The sequence below is a fragment of the Lotus japonicus genome, chromosome 1 (genome assembly GCF_012489685.1).
Source record: "Lotus japonicus ecotype B-129 chromosome 1, LjGifu_v1.2".
Taxonomy (NCBI): Eukaryota; Viridiplantae; Streptophyta; class Magnoliopsida; order Fabales; family Fabaceae; genus Lotus; species Lotus japonicus.
This window is the reverse complement of record NC_080041.1, coordinates 121048924-121057726: the sequence shown is the minus strand read 5'-3', so window position 1 is coordinate 121057726 and position 8803 is coordinate 121048924.

The following is an 8803-nucleotide window of genomic DNA, read 5'->3' as shown; positions in this document are numbered from 1 at the left end:
TTTATAGGCAATGATATAAATATAAGCATATCTTTCACCGTGGCGTTTCAATCTCATCTTGTGACGTGACTTTCGGAACAACTTTGCAAAGCTCTCTTCCCTTTACCTTAATAAGGATTTTCTCTTTACCCAATTGGATTCGAAATTTCAATATTAACAACATATTGCTGTTGAAATTCTTAACATAGATCCATAGAATTGTCTTCCTGCATTTAGTATCAGCGCAGGTTCTACTAAGATTAGGATCCAAGAAACATAATTTGTAAATTTTGTAGATGAATTTTTTTTTATATATTTAGGTTTTATGGAATTTAAAATTCTAGACCTGTTTCCAAATACTGTATTTTCTTATTGCATTGAATTTTGTCATTGCGATTTGCGTCGATTCGGATCTGATTGCGTTGTAGTCTTTTTTATAGTCGTGTGTCCTTTGCTCTTCGAAAGCTTCAACAGAAAGAAAAAAATGTAATATCGTTTGACCTTTATGAAAAGGTATTATATCTTGTATATGTGATATTATATCGTTTGATGCTGAAATAAAAAAGTTCCCGTTTGACCAATATGTAACGTGATGATGCATTTTAAAAAAAAAGTATACGTGATGATGTGATGCATTTAAGTAAAACTTATTATTATTATTATTATTATTATTATTATTATTATTATTATTATTCTTATTTGATATGAGAATTCGATGAGATCCTCTCTCAGTGCAGATGATAGCGTCATTAGCGTGCAATGGTGAGTGCCTCGAAGTTGACGGTGGCGCTATTAGACAACAGCGAGGGGGGTACCGGTAGAAAACTTTGAGGCTCAAGTTAGTATCAGTGTGAGGGAAAGATCCATGAGTATCAATGCTTGAATGAAAAACATGTTTCGTAAATGAACGAGAAAACTTGTATTTATAAGATTGAAATCCATACTGGTTGTCTCTACAAGTGTGAAAGAAGTCCTTTAAGTGAGACTTTCGAGAAAGAGATAGTCTTTGGTTGTCTCGCATTGAGTTCTCTATGCCTCAGTCCTTTGCTGACTGATTGGTCATGGCGAGTCGTTCAGCCTGTCATTCGAGTGCTTAGGTGCACGTCTTTTGGTCAGTTGAGAGGTTGAAGGCTCGACGACTTCGTAGCTGGCCGGAAAGGAGCTCCCAACATAGCCTGTCAAACTTTGGTATGTCAAACTTAGGGCGTAAGTTGCTTGACCCTTTTGTTATGGTCTTCAATCTATTTTCTTACCATAACTCCTCATTCCGTTCGGCCTCTTTACGGAAACAAAATGATATCTATTTTCACTATTTGCTTTTCTTCTTTGAATAATCAATCATTGCCTCTTTAGGGGAGAAACCGTAAAGCCCAGTATATAACTTTCAGAGAGTAAACCGTAAACTCATTCTTCCCCTTCCGCATCTGATCTTCTAATCCTTTGGCCTTCATATTTTGTGACACCTAAAGAGATGCAAACTAAGTTTATTAGTATGTCACTTGACTAGAAATTGAAATTTTTTCTTTATTAATCAAAACGTCAAGACTTAATATTTCTCTAAATTACAACTTTAATTGGGAATTTGCTTAAAACATATTTGGTACAGTCAAATACCAATTCCAAGTGGATAAAAAAATGCATGATCTTGAGTCCTAAGCTCACTCACTGGTAGATACCATGACTTGATAGTTTCTGTGCACAACACATAATACTCGATCTACGCTCAAAGTCTTGCCTCACATCTCTCAGCAGCACAATCTCCATCTTAAGTGCATGTCACTAATAAAAGAGGAGAACAACAACAAAGCAAACAACAAAGGCATGAGAATCATTTTCACTCAATCTCATAAGCGAATAACATAACATAAATGATCAAAACATACACAGAAATATCATAATCAGTCCATCAAGACAACCATAGCCATCAAACATGAGATTCTTATGGCTTTGCTCACATAGCTAAATCGAATCTTGTCCACGGGACCAAGACAACTCATTACAATCATCCTTGCTCACAGAGCCAAGGAAATCAGTTGTACACATCCTTGATCACAAAGCCAAGGCTCACGCCTCTGCTCACGGAGCCAAAGAGACAAAACATATAAGCTTGCCCACAGAGATAAGGCTTATTCATAAGCATTCCCTTGCTCACGAAGCCAAGGCAAATCTATAAAAATAACCAAGATCAGAATTATATCCAACAAATATCAGAATCCACATAAATCACCTATACTAGGATAGAACCCGTTTGTCCGTGCGATGCACGGATAATTTTTTACGAACTTCACTGTTAATTACAATTATTGAGTATTTAATATACATGAAATAATACAATGATGTATTTACTAAGACATACAATTTTAATTAGTCAAATACTTATATATCGTTATTATCTTATGTTTATGTTTAACTGTTTTCTTTCTTATATATATGAATTAGATGAGTGTCAAATGTTAATTGAGTTTGACCCCTGCACTTTGGCGCAATTTTTACTGTAAAAGATGAAAAGTTGGTTGAAATGTAATAACATATTAGACTGTGAGGGAGATATTTGAAACGAAAAGAAAATATTAATACACATATCCATGAATAATGATTTATTCGTATCTCACTTTCTTACCTTTCTCATTTCCACACATTTTTCTATTTTCTCTTCTTATATATCTAAGGTGGATGTGGATAAGTGTCAACAAAACATTATTCCATGAGCTTGCAAATGAGCCTACATGCATTAAAATGAAAAAGACAAGTGATCTTAGTTCTTTAAAAGTGAAGTTACATGTACTTAAATCCTTAAAGTTCTGGATCCAATTAGCTTAATTGGTTTCTTAAATTCTCTAGGTATTGCCCAATGATTTTAGCAGCAATTTATTGTTATTCTGTTAACTTGTACTGGTCGTGGTCTGATATGGGCTTATTGATTAGTTGGGCTTATCAGCCTAATGTAAATATGGGTCACGCAACCCATGGTCCGGGCGGACCGAAACTCAATCTATAAATATCAGACACCACCCAAGCGGTGGGGGATCTAATTTTTCAGGCATTTTTCTAGTTTCGTTCATTCTTTATCGCTCTCAAACTGGTTAGCCCTTGCTCGATAGTTCCATACCGGAACATTGGCGCCCACCGTGGGGCTTCTGTAAAACAAATCCCCACTACCACGAACAAGAGGCTATGTGATTTCTACTTCTGAGAGAGGAGGGCGAACGAAATTGAAGGGAAAGCGATGCAATCAATTTATGTCAAAATGTCAGTTTCAAAAGGATGGTTACATCAAACCAAAAATTTGCTCAACGCACTATGAGAATGGGAGTTCATGGTAGACACAAATCATTCATGTTTGATGGATCTGCTTCGCCACTCAAACAACATTAGGAAACAGATAGAGGAAACGTGAAGGAGAGCAGAGAAGAGAAAACGGCGGAACTCCTTGGTGCTCGCGGGCGTCGACGACGAAGAGGACGTGAACGGAGGCGGCGAAACTCCTTGGTGCTCGCGGGCGATGCGTTTTGTGGGCGGTGGAAGGGTTGAACAAAGTGGTTCGCCTTTACCATCGTCCATGCTCCTTCTCTTTCAATCCTTTTTCAATTTTGCAGTTCCTAAACTTCACAAATGACAGAGGTCAAGTAGATTGAAGGTTGGAGGAACACAATTTGGGTTTGGAAATCAAGATGGAGAACCACCTCTGTAGCCGGACCTGGTTCAAAACCATCAACAGATCCCAATTCATTCATTTTGGAACTGCACAACCGCCACTTTTGAGTTGCAACCGCCCACTCAATTTCAACCGCCACGACCAGAATTTAAACGACCATTTTGTCTCAACTGCTATTTTCGGAGTTTGCAACCGCTCATGCTTTCTCAACCGCCACTCTGGGTCGAAATCGTCCATGTTCGCCCATGAGTTCAATAAAACCAAATTGATTCAGGACCATTCAAACAGATCCTTGTTCCTCCAAATATTTCTTCTACTTTTTGTTTCAGTTTTGTTTCCATTAGATTTGTGCTCCGATTATCAATGGTTTGAAATTAATTCCATCATTCTTTTCTTTGTGTTTGATACGAGAAAGAGAGGGGCATGGCGGATTAAGAGGAAGGAGCTTATGAGTTGGAGCACACCAACTGTTCGACGAAATGCTTCAGCCAAACTTTGCATCTTCAAATGCCATAATGCTTGTCAATTCTGTCATCATGTACCAGGGCAGTGTTATTTCCTTTCCACTAGATTGATTTGCTAATTTTGCATATGTGAATTCTTATCTATCATTTAAATTGGGGTATCATGACTGAAATTGTGATATGAATTGGTGTAATTTTACTTTCTTTATTGTTCAACTTTCCATTTTTGAAAATGGTAGAAGAAATGCTAGCAGGCTTGATAATGTTGGATTATGTTTGCTGTACTTTTTATCATAAGATGATGGTCCTATTCATGAGCTTTTCTTGCCTGAGGCAATGCTTCCAGAACTTTTTAGAGTTATCTGCATAGGAGAATTATGCAGCATTTTGTGCTTCATGAATATCTGGCTGGAAATTGGTTTTCTAAAGTTCGTTTTGGCTTCAGCACCAAGTGTTTTGCTTTAATACAAAGTTTGATTTTATCTTGAGTGGTTATTTCCTCGCGTGACTTGCCCTCACGATGTTGGATTTCTTGAATTCATAAATAGTCAATCTCCAATCATGCTATGTGTATACTTGAATAGTACTTTTGAGGTCTATAAACCTTCGTTTGTTCTAAATATGACTGTTGACGTGTCATGTTTTCTTTTACAAATCCTTTTGATCAACTTGCTATCAAGAAATTATAACTTCAATGCTGACTTTGCTATATATGTCTTTAGGACTTCAAATAGAACTGACAAAAAACCAAAGAGAAGGATGCTGAGTTTTCAAAACATAATAACTTTTGTTTGTGATTTTTGTAACTCCTTAGCAGTGGCTTTTGAATAGTACTTTCGAGGTCTCTGAATTGTTGAGCAAATGTGACTCAGGAATCTTCTTCCATTCATCCTCATCATAACTTGTGTTTATACAGTTTTCTGTTGTCTTTGTTCTGTCTGAATTGATTTGCTTCGGACTTCTGATCAGCATTCTCATTCTTTTCTGCATTGATCTTGTCTGTGATATCCGGTTGTAGAATTGCCTGCTTTAACATATGCAGTGCCAAAATTGAATTCATGTTACAAATGAAGAAAATAATTGATCGGTTATTTGTTTGCTTGTGAGGATGCATATGCATGAGCTGTTATGTGTATGAGTCAGCATGAACTGATCTGAGAATGCAATAGTCAGGAAGGGAGTAGTTTGTTTAAGTCTGAACATTCTGGTTTGATGATAGACATCTTCAATCATGTATCAGGGGGGGCTTGTATGTGCACTGCCTATTTGATGGACTAGCTCAAAAGAGGAGATGAGAATGACAAAGACACTTCCTAGGAGGAGGTATGTGAACAAGAAGTGGGTTGGTATCAAAGAACATGAAGTCTGGAATCGTGAAAAGCGAGTAGGGCGACGCAAATTGGACCGCCCTGCCCAAGTCCCAAAGGCGCAAAGATATGACATCTGTGCCGGTGACTTTCGAAAGTGGTGATGAGTTGACTAAAACCAGTCAAAGCACACAACATTATGTACAGAAAAAGAGAAAAAAACAAGCGTGAACTCTTTTCTCTACCCCAGGCGGGAGAGTTTTTAACGAGGCATAACCTTTTATAAAATGTTCAAGGGCGTAACATTTTATTTGTATGCACTCTTTTCTCTACCCCAGGCGGGAGAGTTTTTAATGAGGCATCAACTATAAATGAATAACAGGTATGCACTCTTTTCTCTACCCCAGGCGGGAGAGTTTTAACGAGGCATAACCTTTTTAAAGTGATCAAGGGCGTATCATTTTACTTATTTCTTTTACCCATAGCGGAAACTTATCAACTAAGGTCTATCAATTGGGCGACGTCAGACAATTGAGAAAAGAGTAAGTCTCTTAAAACAAGAGCATTCGACCACGAATTCATAAGCACAGTCTTAAATTGGATTTAAGCTTGTCCAAACTAAGCACAAGTCTCCACGCGAGCATACTAATGAAATCAAATATCGTGACTTTGATTTCCATGAATAACTATGTCAAAAATGAAAATTTGACTAAGTTATATACACGAAGGCCTTATGATTCCAAAGTAGTTGATTAAGTTTAAACTTTATAAAATTTTGAGATTCACTCAAGAGTATTTTACTATATACAGTAAAATAAGAAAGCGATGTGCTTGAATAATGATGAAGGCGGATCAATTCCGATGAAAAGTAAAGAAACACATAATGATTCTGATGGAAAGTTCATCTTACAAAGAATACACTACACTGAGCATAGATGAATGTGCAAGCGATATGAAGTAAGTGTGTTCCATGTTATTGATTTACATTTAAGTCTTCAACTTTTATTTTGTTCAAGTTTCAAATTATTGTGCATTATTACTTGTGGTATTATGAGAGCAGGTTGTAATCATGGTTTAGGGGAAGAGAAAATTATTCATGATAATGACAGTGAGGCTGTGATTGATGCGAAGAGGTGATTTTGGTCAACTTGCACACGCTACACAAAGATCAAGAAGTAACAGCAAAAGTTGAAATGACAAAGGAATGACTACTTAGCTTTTATGCCTTTTAAATTTTGATTTTGGAGCCTGTGTGCCCATTATTTCCTTTGCACATTTTGGGCGTGTCAATTACTTGTTAGTCTTTGTGTAGTGTTGGGTGAGTTGATTACTTGTGGGCTCGAAAAAAGACACACTTCGTCTTAAAGCTTTTAAGACTCGGTGTCTTGTGGGCTTGTGGTCTGATATGGGCTTATTGATTAGTTGGGCTTATCAGCCTAATGTAAATATGGGTCACGCAACCCATGGTCCGGGCGGACCGAAACTCAATCTATAAATATCAGACACCACCCAAGCGGTGGGGGATCTAATTTTTCAGGCATTTTTCTAGTTTCGTTCATTCTCTATCGCTCTCAAACTGGTTAGCCCTTACTCGATAGTTCCATACCGGAACAGGTCTAACTATAATCACTCCCGTTTGTATAGGTGTGTTATGTGTGCTTTTGTGGTTTTTAATTACGATGGTAGTTAAAAAAACAACTCACCCCGGAGAAAACTTTCTTTTAGAGACCAAAATTGTTCAATTTGACTCATCTTCTAGCTCGAAGATTTTAAAGATGTCACTGAAAGAAAATATTAAATTTTATGATTGACAAACCACATTAAATATATATTTTGTTTTGGGTTAATCGTCTACTTGGTCCCTGTCTTTCTCTCGCCGTCTGAAATTAGTCCCTCCCCGGAAAATTTGCAAATCTGAGTCCTCTCGTTTGCAATAAGTCTGTAGCAGGTCATCGCCGGAGCTCGGAGCTCCGGCGAGTAATGAATAAGCATGCTGACTAGATAAATGAGGCTCACGTGGCAAGAGAAAAAAATTTAAAAAATTAAATGTCAAATTAATTACCCAAATAAACCCTAAATTAATTAACAAAATCAATTCCCCAAATTAATTCTAAACAAAATCAATTCCCCCAAATTAATTCAAATTCCCCAAATTAGGCTTCATATTCTGCAATTCCAGTTCCAATTCCTAACCCTAAATCAATCACAATTCCTAATATTGTTCTTCCATCTTCACTACAGGCAAGAAGAATTCACTAAATCCCATATTCACTCCCTTCACATCACTACTCTTTCATCCATCAACAGTCTTGACCCAGGTCCGTTCTTTCTTCAATCCACGTCCCTTTTCATCTTCACCTACGAACCCAGCCACCACCACCCAGAAACCCACCTCCAGCAAGCTCAACAACCCACCAACCCCACCCATACCCAGCCACTGAGAAACCACCACCCAAACCCAGCCAGACTCGCTGGTCGCCACCACCACCCTGAAACACACCCCCACCTCCTGCAACCTCAACAACCCAGCAACCATTTTCTTCCCTTTCATACCACGACCACACCAACACCAAAGAGATATTGACACAGAAAGAAGAAGAAGAAGAAGCAAAACAAGAGCAAAGGGCAGATCGAGAGAACAAGAGGATCGTGTTCGCTCCGGCGAAGTGTCAACGCGGTTGTGTGCTGCTCCGGTTATTCTTTAGGCGGTCGCGGTTGAAGAGCGGGAAAACGACGTCGTTGCAGAAGACGTCGTCGCCGTCCGTGGCCTCAAGCCCCTCTTCCTTTCTTTCCAGCTAGTGAGCCCTTCTTCCTTGTCCGTCTCTTCAACATTGCGGTGGAGGGGTGGAGAAGAAAGGTGAAGAAGCGGCTGTGGTGGGGTGAAGAAGTGGTTCATGAGAGATGAAGAGGAAGGTTCCAGAAGAAGAAGAAGAAGCGTTCATGGCGGTGGGTGATGATGTTGTTCATGAAAGATGAAGAGGAAGGTTCCAGAAGAATTAGGATTTGGAATTGGTGTGTTTTTGAATAGGTGATTTAGGATTTGGGGGAATTGGGGTTAATTTGGGGATGGGGAATTAATTTTGTTAATTAGGTTTGGATTAGATTTGTTAAAAGGTTTTATTTTGGTTAATTAGGTTAAATTATTTAACATGTAATTTTTTTTATTTTTTTAAAAATCCATGTCAGCTCACTTAATTGAGTCAGCATGCCTATTCATCACTCGCAGGAGCTCCGGGCTCCGGCGAGGACCTGCTCCAGACTTATTGCAAACGAGAGGACTCAGATTTGCAAATTTTCCGGGGAGGGACTAATTTCAAACTGCGAGATAAAGACAGGGACCAAGTAGACGATTAACCCTTTTGTTTTTTAAGAGATAGGATACAGACAGTAAAAGACTA